Genomic DNA, 21206 nt, shown 5'->3' with positions numbered 1-21206 from the left:
CTAGAGGGGAGGGGGATGGGATGATGGGTTGGCCTGGTGGTGGGTATTGAGGAGGGCACGTTCTGCATGGAGCACTGGGTGTTATGCACAAACAATGAATCATGGAACACTTCATCTAGAACTAATGATGTAATGTATGGGGATTAACATAAGAATAGAAAAAAAAAAAAAAAGAAACAAACAGGGTTTTAGAGGGGAGGGGAGGGGGGATTGGTTAGCCCGGTGATGGGTATTAAGGAGGGCACGTACTACATGGAGCACTGGGTGTTATACGAAAACAATGGATCGTGGATCACTACATCAAAAACTAATGATGCATTGTATGGTGACTAACATAACATAATAAAATTAAAAACTACAAAAAAATATAAATAAATAAATAAAATAATTAAAAAAAATAAAAGCCATATATGACAAACCCACAGATAACATTATACTCAACAATTTAAAAAAAAGTCTTTTCTTTTAAGATCAGGAACAAGACAAGGATGCCCCTCTTGCCACTTTTATTTAACATAGTACTGGGAGTCCTAGCCACAGCAATCAGATAAGAAAAAGAAATAAAAGGCATCCAGATTGATAAGGAAGAAGTAAAATTCCCTGTGCAGATGACATGATACTATACATAAGAAACCCTAATGACACCAGCAAAAAACTATTAGAATAATTAATATACAGAAATAAGTTGCATTTTTATACACTAATAAAAAAATATCAGAAAGAGAAAAAAAAATCCCATTTATAATTGCATCAAAAAGAATAAAATACCTAGGCATAAATTTAACCAAAGAGGTGAAAAGACCTGTACTCTGAAAGCAGTAATTGATGCATTGATGAAAGAAACTGAAGATGACACAAATAAATGGAAAGACATACCATGCTCAGGGATTGGAAAAATTAATATTGTTAAAATGTCCATACTTCCCAAAGTGATCTACAGATTCAGTATAATCCCTATGAACATACCAATAGCATTTTCACAGAACTAGAACAAATAACAGTAAAATTTGTATGAAACTACAGAAGGCCCTGAATAGCCAAAGCAAATGTGAGAAAGAAAAACTTGCAGGAATCACATGCCAACATGTCAAACTATACTACAAAGCTATAGTAATCAAAACAGTATGGTGTTGGCACAAAAATAGATACATATATCAATGGAACTGAAAAGAGAGCCCCGAAATAAACCCATGCTTATATGTTCAATTAATTCAATTAATCTATGACAAAGGAGGCAAGAATATACAATAGAGAAAACAGTTTCAATAAATGGTGTTTGGAAAACCTGACAGCTACATGCAAAAGAATGAAACTTGATCATTTTTCTCATACCATATACAAAGATAAAACAAAATGGATGAAACACCTAAATATAAGACCTGAAACCATAAAACTCCTAAAAGAAAACATAGGCAGTAAACTCATGGACATTGGTTTTAGCAATAATTTTTTGGATCTGCCTCCTCAGACATGACAACAAAAGCAAAAATAAACAATTGGGACTACATTAAACTAAAACTCTTTTGCACAGCAAAGGAAACCATCAACCAAATGAAAAGGCAACCTACTGAATGAGAGGAGATATCAGCAAATGATATTTCTGATAAGGGGTTGATATCCAAAATATATAAAGAACTCCTAAAATTCAACACCAAGAAAAACCAGACAATCCAATTTAAAAATGGGCAGAGGGCCTGAATAAACACTTTTCCAAAGAAGACATAGAGATGGCCAATAGGTACATGAAAAGATGTTCAACATTATTAATCATCAGGGAGATGCAAATCAAAACTACAGTGAGATACCACCTTATACCTGTCAGAATGGGTATTATCAAAATACAAAAAATAGCAAATGCTGGCAAGGATATGGAGAAAAGGAAACCCTTGTGCACTATTGGTGGGAATGTAAATTGGGAGCAGCCACTATGGAAAAGTGTGGAGATTCCTCAAATATTAAAAATAGAACTACTGGGGTGCCTGGGTGGCTCAGTCAGTTAAGCATCCAACTCTTAATTTCAGCTCAGGTCATGATCTCAGGGTTATGAGATCAAGTCCTGTGGGGGGCTCCACACTGGATATGGAGCCTTCTTAAAACTCTCTCTCCCTCTCTCTCCGCCCCTACCCCACTCTCCCTCTCAAAAAATAAAAATAAAAATAAATGGAACTACTATATAATCTAGCAATTACACTTCTGGGTATTCACCTGAAGAAAACGAAAACACCAATCCAAAAAAGATATATTCACTCCTATGTTCACTGCAGCATTATTTATAATAGCCAAGATATCGAAGCAATCTAAGTGTCCACAGATATATAAATGGATAAAGAAGATATGGTGTATACACACACACATGAATATTACTCAACCATAAAAAAGGAATGAAATCTTGCCATTTGTGACAACATGGACAGATCTAAAGGGTAGTATGCTAAGTGAATAAGTCAGAGAAAGACAAATACCATATGATTTCACATATATGTAGGGAAAAAACCCAGAAATACTCATAAATACAGAGAAGAAACTGGTGGTTGTCAGAGAGGAGGGGCAATGGGGACATGGGTGAAATAGGTAAAAGGGATTAAGAGGTACAAACTTGCATTTATAAAATAAATAAGCCACAGGATATAAAGTATAGCATAGGGAATATAGTCAATAATACTGTAACTTTGGTGATAGATGGTAATTACACTTATTATGGTAAGCATTTGTAATGCATGTAAGTGTTGAATCACTATGTTTGTATACCTGAAACTAATATAACATTGTATGTCAACTACACTTCATTTAGAAATAAACTGAAAAATATTACAAAGAAATAAAAAATTAAATTAAAAAAAATGAATGGGTACTGAATTCAAATGCTTGTTCTACCTCTATTGAGATGATCATAGCTTTTTCCCTATTATTCTGCTAATATGATAATTTACATTGAAAGTTTGTTTTGTTTTCAATGTTAAACCACCCTTGCATTCCTGGAATAAACTCAACTAGACCCTGGTATTATCTATTTAATACACTGTTGGATTCAGTTTACTAGTAATTTACTTAGAATTTTTGTGTCTGTGATAATGAGATTGGCTTGTAATTTTCTTTCTCTCCCTATCTGGTTTTGGTATCAAGGCAATCATGGTTTTATGTAAAGAGCTGGTAAATATTTCTACTTTTCCTATGTTCTAGAAAAGTTCATGTAAGATTTAACTAAGCTAGTCTTTGAAAATAAATACATAAATACATAAATAAATAAATTATAGGTAAGAAGTTAGTCTTTGAAAATATGGAAAAACACCTAAATAAAGCTATCTAAGTCAGGTGCTTTAATCACTGACTGAATTTATTTAATGGTGCTTTCAGCAGCAAATACCAGAATATCCATATAACAACGGCTTAAACAATAAAGATATTTAATTATTTCTTCTAACTAGAACTCTCTCTAGAAAAAAGTGTTAACAACTGAGTGTTTTTCTTACTCTTGAGGGTGTTGCATATGAGTGATATTGTAACAGAAAGTGTAAAACGTTTGTATATCCAACTGAGCAGGCTCAAATTTGTGCATGAACCAAAGGAGAATAAGGAATGAACTTTTGGAAATCAAACAATAAAATACTATTTGATAGGTGTTATAGTCTAAGTTAAACATAAATACATAAATGGGAATATATTTTATATATAGAATCAGACAAAGAATTCTGTAGTGTCTGAGATAGATCCAATGCACTATACAATTAAATTTTGGTACATGTGAAAAAACTGAATTAGTGACTTTGAGTTCTAATCCTAGCTTGCTTTCCTTATGACTAAAGTATTAAGGTCCAAATCCTGTACTTTTGTATTCTCAGGGCCTCATACAGTACATAAACAATTTATAGAAAGTCCGTTCTTCATTAGAATAGGAATACTGATACACATATAATAAAGTTAGTATGATCAGTCTGATTGATTGAGAGTATTTTGTGTTTTGGCAGATAGTCTTAAAATAGGAATTGGTAATTTTTCTGCAATATCCCAAACGTACATTAAGATAATTGTACACACAACTGAGAATCTGTTGTTTGCTAATAGTGATGTCCAGATCTTCTCAATAAATAGCTAGAACATTTTAAAAAGTTTTTTCTGCCTTTAGGAATGAAGTTAATTGTGAAAGGGCAGGTATGTTGGGGAGCAGGGAGGTGTAACCAGAAGCAAATATCTCTTAAATTAAGCAGTACCACTATCTCTTTCACAGGATAAAGGTGGGAGGAGGTAAAGAGGGCCAGAATCTGGTAATTTAAGGTGACAGGCACTAATAAAAAGTGTCTTTGAATTTAAAAGCTACAGCAAGAGAGAACATAATTAAATTACACAAGGACAAAGAAGGGTAGAGAAAGTCTAAAGGGTGTTCTCAGGTCAGCCTTCCACTACAACTGAGTACTGTTCTCACAGAGTTCCCTAGAGAGTCTTCTACCATCAAGTGACATTTGAGGTATTAAACATGTGAGATAGGATTGGACACCTTGAGCATATGATCCTTAAGGGGTTGACAGCGCATACTTCCTGCTGAACTAGTTTCTTATCCTAGAGTCTGATCCCTGAGCTCAGATGTTCTCCTGTTTTCCAGTACTCTACAAACTTCTATCATTTTGTTACTAAAAGAAAGAGGAAGAACCAACAGATCAGCTTCTGCTGTGGGGTATGCAAGTTACCTCCAGAAAATTAAGTCTATATGAGGAAGGACTGGGTGAAATGGAAAAGGAATCTAATATTTATTCAGTGTATTATATGCTAAGCAGAGTACTAGGTGTCATTTAATTTAATCTTCATGACAACACTGTCACCCAAGTATTATTATTGCCAAGGTAGAAGCTGAGATTTAGAGAAGCTAAGAAACTTGCCCCTTGACTCATATTAAGAAGTCAAAGAGATGAAATGCAAATGAATTCTGACTCCAAAGCCTATGCTCCAGCAGCAGAGCAAGGAATTCCTCCTAGCTAAGTGTTAATGCGTGGGTGTTTCCCTCCCTCTTAATAATGCATCATCTCCCTGGTTCTGTAACACTTCTACAACAGAGCGACTTTTTACTGAAACAATTTAACATTCTGCAAACGAAAAATTTGACAAAAACCCAAAGGCTTATGAAGTTCAGGAATTTTAGTATACATGTATTTAAAATCCTAAAAGAGGGGCGCCTGGGTGGCTCAGTTGGTTAAGCAACTGCCTTCGGCTCAGGTCATGATCCTGGAGTCCCTGGATCGAGTCCTGCATTGGGCTCCCTGCTCAGCAGGGAGTCTGCTTCTCCCTCTGACCCTCCCCCCTCTCATGTGCTTGCTCTCTCTCATTCTCTCTCTCTCAAATAAATAAATAAAATCTTTAAAAAAAAAAATCCTAAAAGATTGAAAGGAAGTATACTAATCTGCCAACAATAAGTTTTTTAAAAAGGAAAATCACTTCCTCCATCATTTATTGGAAATTGCTTGGAAGCAGAAGTCAGGAAATCCCCTTCCTTGATTTGTGGTATTCATGGTTGTTGTTCCCAAAGAACAGAATTTATTCTGCTTTATCCTCTGAAAATTTCAATATTTTTTTCATTCTTCATTAATAGAATATAGTTTTGGTTGCTTTAAAGATTTCTGCATGACAAGAGTTTATTTTACTCCCTCTTCTACATTCTGAGAAAATGAAGCTATAAGCAAACAAAGGATGCCTAATTACTTCTTATACATTAAAAAATGTATATTCCAGGGGCACCTGGCTGGCTTAATCTGCAGAGCATGTGACTCTTGAGCTTGGGGTTGTGAGTTTAAGCCCCATGTTGGGTGTAGAGATTACTTTAAAAAAATGTATATTCCCTACAATGATAACTTACTATCCTAGGAATTACTTATGGGAAAATACCTTTAATACACATATACATTTCTGGTTTGAGTAGTAGTTGGGAAGAATGCAAACTGTTCACAGGTATAGGATTCAGCCTTTTTCCATAATACCCAAGAATAACTTCAGAATACTTTTTACAAAAGTAAAATAAATTTTCATTACTGAAAGATTACTGTTGACACATAGTTTAATGGAACAGAACAGAATGTCCAAAAGTAGATCAACACAGGGCGCCTGGCTGGCTGTCAGTAGAGCATGCAACACTTGGTCTCAGGGTTGTGAGTTCAAGCCCCACATTAGGCGTATAGCACCCTTAAAAAAATTAAAAAAGAAATCAAATAGACCAACACAAATATATTCATTTAATATACAAATGAATTACAAAAATAATTTAATGGGGGACAGATAGCCTTTTCAATAAATGGTGCTAGAACAACTGGGTATCCATATGGAAAAAAGCCTTGACCCTTACCTCACACCATATGCCAAAATATTAAGTTGAAATGGATCAGAGACCTATAGATAAAAGCTAAAACTATAAAACTTCTAAAACTATAAAACATAAGTGAAAATCTTTACAACCTTGGGTAAGACAAAGATTTCTTAGAATAGAAAAAGCACAAGCTATAAAAGAAAAAATTGATAAAGTGTACTTCATCAAAAGTTAAAACTATTTTTTGAAAGATACTATTAAGAAAAATTAAGAAACACCATATATGATCTCAGGGTCCTGGGATTGAGCCCTACATTGGGCTCCCTCCTCAGTGGGGAATCTTCTCCCTCTGCCTCCTCCCCCCTACTCCTGCTCCCTCTCTCTACCTCTCTCTCTCAAATAAAATAAATAAAACCTTAAAAAAAGAAAAAGAAACAGATCATATACTGGGAGAAAATACTTTCAAAGCATGCAGCTAATAAAAAATTATATCCAGAATATGTAAACAATTTTTACAACTCAATAATAACAAATAATCCACTTAATAAATAGGCAAAAGACTTTATCAGATACTCCACCAAAAAAGATATGAAAGGCAAATAAGCACATGAAAAGATGTGCAGCTTCCTTAGTTATTAGGGAAATGCAAATTAACCACAATGAGATATCACAGCACCCATGAGAATGGCTAAAGCTTAAAAAACCAACAATACTAAGTACAGTGGAGAATGGGGAGCAACTAGAACTCTTATATATCGCTGGTAGGAATATTTTGTACACTCACTTTGTAAAACTCTGGCAGTTTTTTAAAAAGTCAAATGCATGTTACAGTGCAATCCCATTCCTAAATATTTACTCCAGAGAAATGAAAACAGATGTCCATATTAAGACTGGTTATGTAAATGTTCACAGCAGCTTTGTTAATAATAGCCCCAAACTATTATTATGAAAACTGCTCAAATGTCCATCAACTGGTAAATTGATAAATTATGATATGTCCACATAATGGAATGTACTACTTACAACCGAAAAGGAATGAACTATTGTTACATAAAACAACCTGGATAATCTCAAAAGCATTATACTAAGTGAAAGAAGCCAGAGCCAGACACAAAAGACTACAAACATTTTTATGAAATTCTAGTAAAGTCAAAATTGTGATGGCAAAAAGCAGATCAGTGGTTGTCTGGGGCAGGAGTGAGAGATTAGGGGAGGAGATTGATGAAAAAGGGGCACAAGTGAAAATTTGGGGGTGCAGAAATATTGTATATCTGAATTGTCCTGATGGTTACACTGCTGTACACATTTGTCAAAAACGTATGAAACTGTATACTTAAAAACTGATGAATCTTATAGTATGTAAAGCATACCTCTAAAGCTTATTTTTTAAAAATGGTCCTCTTCCTTTGTGAGAATCAGAGATTTAGAATAGACATATTTCTGATCATGTGACATTATTAAAGATTCAATAATGTCCTTTCCTTACAGTTTTTAAGATAAAGAAGGGAAGGCCATTTTCTGAACTAGATTTTTTGAAGCAAAAGTATCTGATAAATGTATTATATATATGTTATATATATATGTGTCATATATAGTAAATATGCAATTCTAAAAGAATTTAGATAAGAACCACAAAGCTTCTCAAATTAAATTTTCATCCCTCTATTATGATTTGAAAAAACAGGGGCACCTGGGTGGCTCAGTTGGTCAAGTGTCCAACTCTTTGTCTCAGCTCAGGTCTTGATCTCAGGGTCGTGAATTCAAGCCCTGTGTTGGGCTCCACACTGGGCATAGAACCTACTTTAAAAAAAATTTTTTTTAAATACACAGAGTTTAATTTTTTCATTTTCATACACATTTATCAAAATGATTCCTTGGGCGCCTGGGTGGCTCAGTTGGTTAAGCGACTGCCTTCAGCTCAGGTCATGATCCTGGAGTCCCAGGATCGAGTCCCGCATCGGGCTCCCTGCTTGGCGGGGAGTCTGCTTCTCCCTCTGACCCTCCTCCCTCTCATGCTCTCTTTCATTCTCTCTCTCTCAAATAAATAAATAAAATCTTAAAAAAAAAAAAAATTAAAAAAAAAAAAGATTCCTTATGGGCCTACCCAAAAAGGCAAATTTACCTAATAGTTTCATATAAATATATAACGCTTTCAAGTTAAACTATAGTGTATTTTTGTGGTCACAAACTCTTTCTTACCTTGCTTTTTAGATGTTTTCCCCTGATTTTTCTCTATACCTAACTTAAAATAATAGTCATGATTGGAAGATAATCTATAGTATAATAAAACCCCTGTTGTTTTTTGCTCTATACATTCTCCTAAGGCGATCTCCTTTCCAGTGTCCTGGAAAGATATAGCTATAGCTATATCATTTTTATGCTGATGATTCTGACATATAGCTCAGAGGCAAACCCAAAGTTTTCTGAGGACTGAAGCTTACACAATTAGGGAGACCTTCTTTAAAAAATTAATATAGCTCAGGGCACCTGGGCGGCTCAGTTGTTAAGCATCTGCCTTCCGCTCAGGTCATGATCCAGTCCAGCATTGAACCCCATATTGAGCCCCACATGTGGCTCCCTGCTCAGCGGGAAGCCTGCTTCTCCCTCTCCCACTCCACCTGCTTGTGTTCCCTCTCTCGCTGTCTCTCTCTCTGTCAAATAAATAAAATCTTAAAGAAAAAAGAAAATTAATATAGCTCTTCAAATACAGAATTGTTAGGGTCTGTCTCAGGACCTTTTTTTTTTTTAAAGATTTTATTTATTTATTTGATAGAGAGTGAGAGAGCACAAGCAGGGGGAGCAGCAGAGGGAGAGGGAGAAGCAGACTCCCTGCTTCAATGCAGGGCTCGATCCCAGGATGCTGGGATCAAGACCTGAGCTGAAAGTAGATGCTTAATCCACTGAATCACCCAGAAGCCCCCAAAATTAATGTTTTTTTTAAAGATTTTATTTATTTATTTGTCAGAGGGAGCAAGCACAAGCAGGGGGAGTAGCAGGCAGAGGGAGAAGCAGGCTCCATGCTGAGCAGGGAGCCCGATTCGGGACTCGATTTCAGGACCCTGGGATCATTACCTGAGTCGAAGGCAGACACTTAACTGACTGAGCCACCCAGGCATCCCTTGTCTCAGGGCCTTGAAAAGGACATTCACAAGACAGGCCTGAAGGTTAACTTCATCAGCTTCACAGCAAATTTACCTCTGCTTTAGCTATATCTTAAACACAGATATTTCTTTTTTTTTTTTTTAAGATGTACTTATTTATTTGAGAGCGAGCATGTGCGCACATGCACGCATGAGTGGGGGGAGGGGCAGAAGGAGAGGGAGAGAGAGAGAGAATCTCAAGCAGACTCCTCATTGAGCATGGAGCCTGATGCAGGGCTCAATCTCACAGCACTGAGATCATGGCCTGAGCCAAAATCAAGAGTTGGACACTCAACCAACTGAGCCACCCAGGTGGGCCTCCCAACGTCCCTGCCCCAGCCGCCAGATATTTCTTTTAGTGACTGTAGAACTATCCTCCATCTGCCCACTGGATATCTCTACTTTTAAGTCCACCTTAAAACTAATAGGCCCACAGCTGAACTTGGTGTCTCTCCTTCCTACTCCCACCACTATCCCCAGGAAGTTGCTAGTTTTCCTATATTCTCCAGATTAGGAAATAGCCTCACCCAGTTGCAGAAGTTACCTCCATATCAAAACAAACCATCAAGTCTTGACAAATCTTCCAAAGACTTTCACCTCTCTCTAGTTCATCTACTTCTCTCCAACTCCAGTCCTACTCTAGTTCAGGTCATCAACTTCTCTCACCCAATTATTCCAGTTATTCCAACAGCCACCTAATGGGTTGCCTGGTCTCCAGTTTCACCACCTTCCAAACTATTCATATTGCAACCAAAGTTATCTCTGTAGAATACACATCTGAGCACATCATTCCCTAACTCAAGTACTTTACTGTGCAAACTTCAAGATGCATAAGACATTACTTGGCAGTATCGTTAAAAGATACAGATTTGGGGACTTTACCCCAGTGATTTTGATTCAATAGGTCTGGGGTAGAATATGGGAATGGTCATTTTTAACAAGATTTCTAGGTGATTCTGATGGAGGTAATCCATACTTTAAGGTACAATGTTTAACGGTTCCCCAGTTGTCCTACAGTAGAATTCAAACTCCTTAATATGCCTTCCAATGTCTTGCAAAATTTGGCCCCTGCTTACCTTTCCAGCTTCATCAGTGACTACCACCTCTTATACCCTAGGCTTAAACTATACTGAACCCCCCACTTTTTAAAGTAAGCATAGCCCTACCATGCATTTTTTTCCCCCTGTTGGTCCTACCCTATCCATCTATCTCTTCCAGCTAACCAACCACACAAATACACTCTTCTTCCTTGCTAATTCCTATTTACTATTCAGTTTAGACATCAATTCCTCTAGAAGATTTCTGATTTCCAAGTCTGAGTTAAGTACCCCTTCTAAGATCTACCATAGTCTCCTGTATTTTCCTCTATCATAGTTCTTATCTAAAGCATTCTACTAACTTACTTATTTGTCCCACTAAATCACTATCTTGTTCTCCAGTGAATACCCCAGTGCTTGGCACTGTACCTGGAATGACTTTTACTTAGAAGTATGAATTAAGGTAAGGGAAAGATAATGAAAAACTGTATTTATGCACATAAAATATGTATACCAATGAACAAGTACCAGGTGAGACTATAGAAAAATAACCACACAGTAAATGAACAAGGAGGAAAATGAACAAAGGATTTGAATAAGTAATTCAAACAAAGAAATCCAAATGGCCAATAAACATCATAAAAAGATATTTATTCTCATTTTCAATTAAACAAATGCAAATTAAAACAATATTTTCATTCCATACCTATCAAACTTATGAATATTTAAGTCTGATAATACCAACTTTTGGCAAAGATGTAGAGAAATGAGATCTCACACTGTAGATAAAAGGGTAAACTGGAGGTATGTATATAGAAACTCCAGCATACAAATATAAGAATGTCTTTTTAACATTGTTTATAATAGTGAAAAAATGGAAATAATCTAAATATCCATCAGCAGTGGCAGATGTGTCAATAGAACACTTCAAAGCATGAACTAGAATCACACATATGAATATGGATAGTCCCCCACAATAAAGAGTAAAGCATTACAAGATCTATCTGAGGAAAACTATAAAACTCTGATAATCGAAATCAAAGAACTAAAATGGAAAAATATTGCATGTTCACAGATAAGAAGAGTCACTATTGTCAAGATGTCAGTTCTTTCCAAACTGATCTATAGATTCAATGCAATCCCACTAAAAATCCCAGCAAGTTATTTTGTGGATATATATAAAATGATTCTAAAGTTTATATGGAGAAGCAAAAGACCACAAATTGCCAACACAATATTGAAAAAGCTGAACAAATTTGGAGAACTGACACTAACTTCAAGACTTACTATAGAGCTACAGTAATCAAGACAGTGTTGTAGTCATGAAAAACAGACAGATTGATCAATGGAACTGAATGGAGAGCCCAGAAATAGGCCCACATAAATATAGTTAACTGAACCTTGACAAAGGAGAAAAGGCACTACAATGGGCAAAGATAGTCTTTTCAACCAATGGTGTTGGAACGACTGAACATTCACAATGAAAATACTCTAGACACAGACATTATACACTTCACAAAAATTAACTGAAAATGGATTATAAACTTAAGTGTAAAATGTAAAACTATAAAACTCCAAGAAGATAACATAGGAGAAAACCTAGATGACCTTGGGAATGGCAATGATGTTTTAGACACAACACCAAAAGCACTATCCATGAAAGACATATGGATAATCTGAACTTCAATAAAATTAAAAAATTCTGCTATGTGAAAGACAATGTCAAGAAAATGAGAAGATTACAGACTGGGAGAAGGTATTTGCAAAAGACACAGCCAATAAAGGAGTATTGTCCAAAATATTAAAAAAAACTCTTAAAACTCCACGATAAGAAAACAATTACAAAATGGCCCAAAGACCTGAACAGGCCTCTCACCAAAGATATACAGATGCTGAATAAGCATATGACAAGATGTTCCACATCATATGTCGGAAGGGAAATGCAAATTAAAACAATGAGATACCACTACATCCTTATTAGAATGGACAAAATCTGGAACAATGACAATACCAAATGCTGATGAGGATGTGGAGTAATAGGAACTCTCATTTTTTGCTGGTGGGAATAAAAAATGGTACAGCCATTTTTAAAAGTAGTTTGGCAGTTTCTTACAAAATTTTGAACCTATGAAAAGACATGAAGGAAATTTAAATGCATATTACTGAGTATAAGCCCATCTGAAAAGGCTACATATTATATGATCCCAAGTACATGATATTCTTAGAAAAAGGCAAAACTATGGACACAGCAAAAAGATCAATGGTTGGGGGCACCTGGGTGGCTCACTTGGTTAAGCAACTGACTCTTGATTTCGGCTCAGGTCATGATCGCAGGGCTGTGCATGGGATTGAGCCCCACATCAGGCTCTGCGCTCAGCAGGAAGTCTGCTCAAGATTCTCTCTCTCCCACTCCTTTTGCGCACCCCCCCAACCTCTCTCTCTCAAATAAATAAATTAATCTTTAAAAAAAAAAAAAAAAAAGATCAGTGGTTGCCAGGGTTGAAGTGGAAGGAGGAATGTGGAGCACAGAGGATTTTTAGGGCAGTGAAAATACTCTGAATGATGCTATAGTAATGGATATATGCCACTGTACATTGGTATAAACTAAAAATAAGCAACACCAAAAGTGAACCCAAGTGTAAACTATGGACTTTGGATGATCATGACATGTCAACTTAAGTTCATCCTTGGTAAAAAATGAAAAAAAAAAATACCATTCTATTCACCTGAAAGTAATGTAGCATTATGTGTCAACTATACTCAAATTAAAAAAAATGTTTTGGGTTTTTTTTTAAGATTTTATTTATTTACTTGACAGAGAGAGACACAGTGAGAGAGGGAACACAAGCAGGGGGAGAGGGAGAGGGAGAAGCAGGCTTCCTGCGGAGCAGGGAGCCCGATGTGGGGCTCGATCCCAGGACCCTGGGATCATGACCTGAGCCGAAGGCAGATGCTTAATGACTGAGCCACCCAGGCGCCCCCCAAAAAATGTTTTTAATGTACCATTCTGGTGGGGGATTTTAATAGGGCAGGCTGTGCCTATATGGGGGCAAGGAGTATATGAGAAATTTCTGTACCATCCTCTTAATTTTGCTCTGAACTAAAAACTGCTCTTAAAAAAAAATCTTACAAGGGCTTTAACACAATTGGAGAAGGGGAAGCATTTTAAAGATTTATTTATTTTAGAGAGACAGAGCATGCGTGCAAGAATAAGCCAGGGGAGGGGCAGAGGGAAAGAAGCCCAAACAGGCTCCCCACAGAGCACAGAGCTGTTGAGATCATTATTTGAGCCAAAATCAAGAGTAGGACACTTAACCAACTGAGCCACCCAGGCGCCCCAGGGGAAGCATTTAAAGCAATAGCTTTCTAAGAATATCCATTCTTGCTACCATTTTTTTTAGTTAAGAACTTCCTTTCATAGTGGGGTGCTACCCACTGGACAAAGCAGTTCAAGCTAAAATGATTAAACCTTGCCCTCTGAGATGTGAAGAGGCTCAAGAATGTAAAAGTCAGAATGGGCACATTTCTCTGAGGCTGTTATTTCTCAACTATCCTACTTATTTCTCAAAGATACATGCTAATGGAATGTTACATTTTCTTTTCTTTTTTTAAAAGATTTATTTATTGGGCGCCTGGGTGGCTCAGTTGGTTAAGCGACTGCCTTCGGCTCAGGTCATGATCCTGGAGTCCCGGGATCAAGTCCCACATCGGGCTCCCTGCTCAGCAGGGAGTCTGCTTCTCCCTCTGACCCTCCTCCCTCTCCTGCTCTCTGTCTCTCATTCTCTCTCTCTCAAATAAATAAAATCTTAAAAAAAAAAAAAAAAAGATTTATTTATTTTAGAGAGGGTGAGAGAGAGTGAGTGGGGGAGGGGCAGAGGAAGAGAATCTTCAAGCAGACACACCACCCCCCACACTCCCCACCCCCCTCTGAGTGTGGAGTCAATCCCACCACCCAAGAGATCATGACCTGAGCTGAAAACAAGAGTCGGATACTTAACTGACTGAGCCACCCAAGTACCCAGGAATGTTACATTTTCAAAATAAAACACCAAAAAAGCTGAAGAAAAAAGAGTGAATTAGTGCCAATGTTGAGAAATCAGGAGTAAAGAAATATAGGATCCAACACAGGAGAAAAGCAAAGTAATCATTTGCAAAAGCAAAGCAAACCATCATTTGATGATCCCAATCTGCTCTTTTTCCAATAAATTTTATGTAATTAAGTTTGATATGTGATCTACTATTAAACTACCATTTCTTACCCGGTGCAAATGCCATTAAAATAAAACGTCTTGGGCGCCTGGGTGGCTCAGTTGGTTAAGCGACTGCCTTCGGCTCAGGTCATGATCCTGGAGTCCCGGGATCGAGTCCCGCATCGGGCTTCCTGCTCAGCGGGGAGTCTGCTTCTCCCTCTGATCCTCCCCCATCTCATGCTCTCTCTGTCTCATTCTCTCTCTCAAATAAATAAATAAAATCTTTAAAAAAAAAATAAATAAATAAAAATAAAACTTCTTTCAGCTTTAGCACTCCTGACTACAATAGTGCTATTTTTTTTTAACTTTTTATATAGTTACAGGGATTGTAACATTGTGTGATTCTACATTATTATCTACAAATTCTGGAGAACCATTCAAATTATTTCATGTTTTAAAATTTTATTTTGATGATACAATTTTCCCCTACCAGCTATTCATAGTGAAGTTAATTCTCCATAAATCCAAGGAGATAGCCTTAATAAATCAAAATAATTAAGATGCTTTGTTTCTGAGGCACCTGGCTGGCTCAGTCAGTACAGCATGGGACTCTTGATCTCAGGGTTGTGAGTTCCAGCTCCATGTTGGGTGTGGAGACTACTTAAACAAACAAACAAATAAATAAAAGATGCTTTGTTTTTAATAAACACATAATAAAAGACATAAATTTATTACTCTTTAGTAATATATTCCTAGACAGAGCTTCAAATTAAGTGGAATGTCTTTAAATATATTTGACTTAAATCGTTAACATGAGATTCATGCTTTCTTTTTTTTTTTTTTATTTGAGAGAGAGAGAATGAGAGACAGCATGAGAGGGAGGAGGGTCAGAGGGAGAAGCAGACTCCCTGCCAAGCAGGGAGCCCGATGCGGGACTCGATCCCGGGACTCCAGGATTGTGACCTGAGCCGAAGGCAGTCGCTTAACCAACTGAGCCACCCAGGCGCCCGAGATTCATGCTTTCTAATACCAATTTAAAATTTTCCAAATCTTTTATAGTACACTTAATTTTTTACTTTCTGAATGTTAGTTGATCTTGACTGCAATGCAATCGAAAATAATGAAAATTCTTCAAGAACGTCAATCATTAAAGCAAGGTCTTGCAAGAAATTAATGTTAGCTAATCTCTTTGCTAAACCAGAATAAAAAGAATGAGAAAAATGCAATATAGTGAAGGATATGCCTGATATACAGCGGTGGCAGTTTGTAAACCACATGCTACCCACCTTACCTCAGTATTTGACCAGTTTTAATAATTTCAAGTTCTTTATAGTTTCTAACTCAATTTTAATTGTATTGGATTGGTGATAAAAAGACTAAATTTTATCCAGGATATTTTTAAATGACTGACTTATTTTATTTCAGATATTGAATTGTAACTGATGACTTCAGGAAAATTTTCTAACAAATTTATAGCTTGACTCGACTTCCTTCCCACTATTGTACAAATACCATTAGAACAAAATACAATTAAGTTCTCTTTCAAACATTCATTAACAAAGTCACAACCATTTAAAGTAGACAATGATGTATCAGAAATACACTCCTTTGTGACTGACACCAAGTCTTTTAAAGCAACAAATATTAGCAGTACAAAACCTGATTCAATTGTGTACTGCAGATAATTCACTAGGTGCATTTCAGAAGTGTAGATGCCTGGGCGCCTGGGTGGCTCAGTTGGTTAAGCGACTGCCTTCGGCTCAGGTCATGGTCCTGGAGTCCTGGGATCGAGTCCCGCATCGAGTCCCGCATCGGGCTCCCTGCTCGGCAGGGAGTCTGCTTCTCCCTCTGACCCTCCTCCCTCTCATGCTGTCTCTCATTCTCTCTGTCTCAAATAAATAAATAAAATCTTAAAAAAAAAAAAGTGTAGATGCCTCATCAATTATAGCACTTATTTGAAATTCTCTTCTACAATATTGCTAAATATCTTCATATAATTTCTTTTGCAATATGTCCTGTTGTTCTTGTTGCACTGTATTTGGGTATGTAAACAATTGCTTATATCTACTCCATTTTTTCCTCTTAATTTTATTGCCTTTCTCACTATCAGATAAAGGCCTATTATGTTTTACTAAACTGTAAAGACTATTAAAAACTTCTATGATAGGGGCGCCTGGGTGGCTCAGTCGGTTAAGTGGCTGCCTTCGGCTCAGGTCATGATCTCAGGGCCCTGGGATCGAGCCCGTTGGTTTCCCTGCTCAGCAGAGAGCCTGCTTCTCCCTCTCCCTCTACCTGCCGTTCTGCCTACTTGTGCTCTCTCTCTGTCAAATATATAAATAAAATCTTTAAAAAAAAAAAACTTCTATGATAGTATCAAGATCTTTATTATTTAGTTTTACACTAAATTAGGAATTGAGCCAGTTGATTCTAACAAATCTTGCATTTTAGTACAGTCGTTAGAAAAATGCTATTCTCTCTTTTTTTTTTTGCAGGAAAGTCTGTCTAGTTTTATTAGTACCATTGGGATTACTAAATATGCCCTCTATTCGCTGGATCATGGACATACTTTTTTGCTGTCACTATTAAATGCTGAACTATCAAACCATCCATACATCCTAGTTCACCTTCTTTTATTTCAAACCATTTGTACTGTTCCAAAAACAAACACTTGTTTTTCATTCCAACAATCTGGAAGCACAAGGTTATTTATTTCTTCCTTTGATGAACCTGACGGTTTCTTCAATGATTGGTCACTCAACAATTCTGAAATTTTCCATTAGCTTAGGTATCCCACAGTTTTCACTTCTATCATTTTCTGTGTCTATTTTAAACTTCTTCAGATTAAAAAATGTATATATTCTTCAGATTTAAAAAAATCAGTCACTGTTTACCTTGGCATTTTAGGGATCAGAATCTGAAAAATAATTTTGTTGTGTTAGTAAAATTCAGAATACAACTTGGGAGTTAATACCAAATTTTTGTTAATAATTTTAATGTGCCTGGGGCATCTGGGTGGCTCAGTCAGTTAAGCGTCTGCCTTTAGCTCAGGTCAGGATCCCAGAGTCCTGGGATTGAGCCCTGTGTCGAGCTCCCTGCTCAGTGGAGAGCCTGCTTCTCCCTCCCCCTCTGGTACTCCCCCTTCTTGTACTCTCTCTCTCTGTGTCAAATAAGTGAATAAAATCTTTAAAAAATAATAATTTTAATATGCCTTTGGAAAAAGCATAAATTTCACTTTTTAAGTAGAAAAAAAATTTACTACATTGTAATTAGCTAAACCAGTATTTTTTTTACCCTGCTTATTAATGGAGAGCTGGGTAAAAATAAGTCATAGATGATTTGCTTGGCTTTTGGTTTTAAATATTTTAATGCGAATTTCTAAGAATATGCTAATATTTAGTTTCATCTTTAAGATTTAGAATGTGCTATTTTACTTTCATTATTTTGAAATAAGAGGTATATAGAAATAATAGGTATATAATAGGAATAATAGGTATGCAGCAGTGTTTTAATATATTACATATAATATACCTTATATTACAATAGCTAAGATGTGGAAATGTTATATACAGTAGCATACACATAAATATATATGTGTATATATATATATACAGTCAATATTTTGAATACAGTTCAAAATTTCTATGTCTCTTTTATGTCAACTACATTTTTTTTCCCAAGAATATCTATGCCCAGGGACGCCTGGGTGGCTCAGTCATTAAGCATCTGCCTTCGGCTCAGGTCATGATCCCAGCGTCCTAGGATTAAGCCCCACATCAGGCTCCTTGCTCCGCAGGAAGCCTGCTTCTCCCTCTCCCACTCACCCTGCTTGTGTTCCTGCTCTCGCTATATCTCTCTCTGTCAAATAAATAAACAAAATCTTTTTTTTTTTTTAAATAAACAAAATCTTAAAAAAAACAAAAAAGAATATCTATGCCCAATGTGGGGCTTGAACTCAAGACCTTAAGATCCAGTTGCATACTCTACCAACTGAGCCAGCCAGGCACCCCTCAACTACATTTTTTTAACCTTTGACTCCCTTCACCCATTTCTCTTACTTCTCACCTCTAGAAACCACCAATTTCTTTTCTGTATCTATGAGCTTGTTTTATGTTGTTGTTTTTAAGATTCTGTATAAGAAATCATACTGTATTTGTCATTCTCTGACTTGTTTCACTTAGCATAATGAGCTCAAGATCCACCTATGTTGTCTCAAATGGCAAGATTGTATTCTTTTTAATGGCTAAATAATAATATTCCATTATATAAAATAAATCGTATTTCATATATTCATGATTTCTTTATCCATTAATCCATTGGTGGACACTTAGGTTGTTTCCACATTTTAGCTATTGCAAATAATGCTGCAATGAACATAGGGATCTTTCTGAGTTAGTGTTCTTGCCTTCTTTGGGTACATATGCAGAAGTGGAATTACTGGATCATATGGAGTTCTATTTTTATATATTTTGAACATCATACTGTTTGCCATAGTAGCTACACCAATTTACATTCCCATCATCAGTGCACAATGGTTCCCTTTTCTCCACATTCTTGTAAACTCTTGTTATTTCCTGTATTTTTTATTTTTATTTTTTTAAAGATTTTATTTATTTGACAGAGAGAGCATAAGCAGAGGGAGAGAGAGGGAGAAGCAAGCTCCCTGCTGAGCAAGGAGTCCAATGTGGGACTCGATCCCAGGACCCTGGGATCATGACCCAGGCCAAAGGCAGCCACTTAACCGACTAAACCACCTAGGCATTCCTCCTGTATTTTTTATAATAGCCATTCTAACAGGTGTGAAATGACATCTCATTGTGGTTTTGATTTGCATATCCTATAATTAATGACATTATCTTTTCAAGCATGTCCTTTTGGAAAAATGTTTATTCAGATCTTCTGCCCATTTTTTATAGTTTTTTTTTTTTAAAGATTTTATTTATTTATTTGAGAGAGAGAATGAGAGACAGAGAGCACGAGAGGGAAGAGGGCAGAGGGAGAAGCAGACCCCCTGCCGAGCAGGGAGCCTGACGTGGGACTCGATCCCGGGACTCCAGGATCATGACCTGAGCCGAAGGCAGTCGCCCAACCAACTGAGCCACCCAGGCGCCCCCATTTTTTATAGTTTTTTTAAAAGATTTTATTTATTTGAGAGAGAGAGTGGGGGGGGCAGAGGGAGAGGAAGAGACAGAATCTCAAGCAGACCCCTCACTGAGCAGGTCTGATGTGCGGCTGGTTCCCAGGACCCCAAGATCATGACCTGAACCCAAATCAAGAGTTGGACATTTAACTGACTGAGCCACTCAGGTGCCCCCTTCTGCCTATTTTTAAATCAGATTGTTTGCTTGTTTGCTATTTTGTTCTGAGTTCTTTATACATTTTGGATATTAGCTCTTATCAGATACTTAATTGGCAAATATTTTCTCCCATTCAGTAGGTTGACTTTCCATTTTGTTGATGGTTTCCTATGGTTTGCAGAAGATTTTAGTATGATGTAGTTCCACTTACTTATTTTTGCTTTTGTTGCTTTTGCTTTTGGTATCATATTCAAAAAAATATTGCCAAGGGGCATCTGGGTGGCTCAGTCAGTTAAGCATCTGCCTTCAGCTCAGGTCATGATTCCAGGGTCCTGGGATTGAGCCCCATTTTGGGCTCCCTGCTCGGTGGGGAGCCTGCTTCTCCCTCCCCCACACTCTATCTCTCTCTCAAATAAATAAAATCTTGAAAAAAATTATAAAAAATAGGAAGATCTGAATATCTTCCCCCTCCCCATCTCATGCTCTTTCACGTGCACTCTCTCTCAAATAATTAAATAATATCTTTAAAAAATATATTGCCAAGATCTATGTCAGAGAACTTACTGCCTATGTTTTTTTCTATGAGTTTTATGGTTTCAAGTCTTACGTTCAAGTCTTTAATCCATTTTGAGTTAATTTTTGTGTATGGTGTAAAATAGTGGTAGAGTTTTATTCATTCATTCACATGTGGCTGTCCAATTTTCCCAAGACCATTCTTTGAAGAGACTATCCTTTGCTCATTATGTATTTTTTACTTTTTTTTAAAAAATATTTTATTTATTTTTTGAGAGAGAGGGAGGGAGAGAGGGAGTGAGAGCGCACAAGCAGGGCCAGGGGCAGAGGGAGAAGCAGACTCCCCACTGAGCGGGGAGCCCGATTTGGGGCGCGATCCCAGGATGCCGGGATCACGACCTGAGCCGAAAGCAGATGCCCAACCGCTGAGCCACCCAGGTGCCCTTTGACTCCTTTGTTGTACACTTATTGGCTATATATGCCTGGGTTTATTCCTGGGCTCTCTATTCTGTTCCATTGATTTATGCTGTTTTTATACCAATACCATACTATTTTAAATATAATATAGTAAATGTTATATAGTTTAAAATCAGGGTGCATACTTCCAGCTTTGTTCTTCTTAAGATTGCTTCGGCTATTTGAGGTTTTTTAGTTCCATACAAATTTTAGGATTATTTGTTCTATTTCTTTGAGAAATGCCATTGAAATTTTGATAGGGATTGCACTGACACCGTAGATTGCTTTGG

General features: G+C 36.8%; 1 protein-coding gene and 1 pseudogene across 2 annotated transcripts in view; both read right to left on the bottom strand.

The window, feature by feature from the left end:
• LARP4 (La ribonucleoprotein 4) overlaps positions 1-21206 on the bottom strand; it is a 207018-nt gene that overhangs the window by 182909 nt on the left and 2903 nt on the right. The gene's annotated exons all lie outside the window — the stretch shown is intronic.
• Positions 15636-19566, bottom strand: LOC145721674 (E3 SUMO-protein ligase KIAA1586 pseudogene; annotated as a pseudogene).

This window comes from Leptonychotes weddellii, chromosome 5, assembly GCF_054177405.1.
Source record: "Leptonychotes weddellii isolate Sample4059 chromosome 5, ASM5417740v2, whole genome shotgun sequence".
Classification (NCBI taxonomy): Eukaryota; Metazoa; Chordata; class Mammalia; order Carnivora; family Phocidae; genus Leptonychotes; species Leptonychotes weddellii.
Note: the sequence above shows the minus strand (reverse complement) of the source record. Positions and strands in the feature narration are given on the sequence as shown.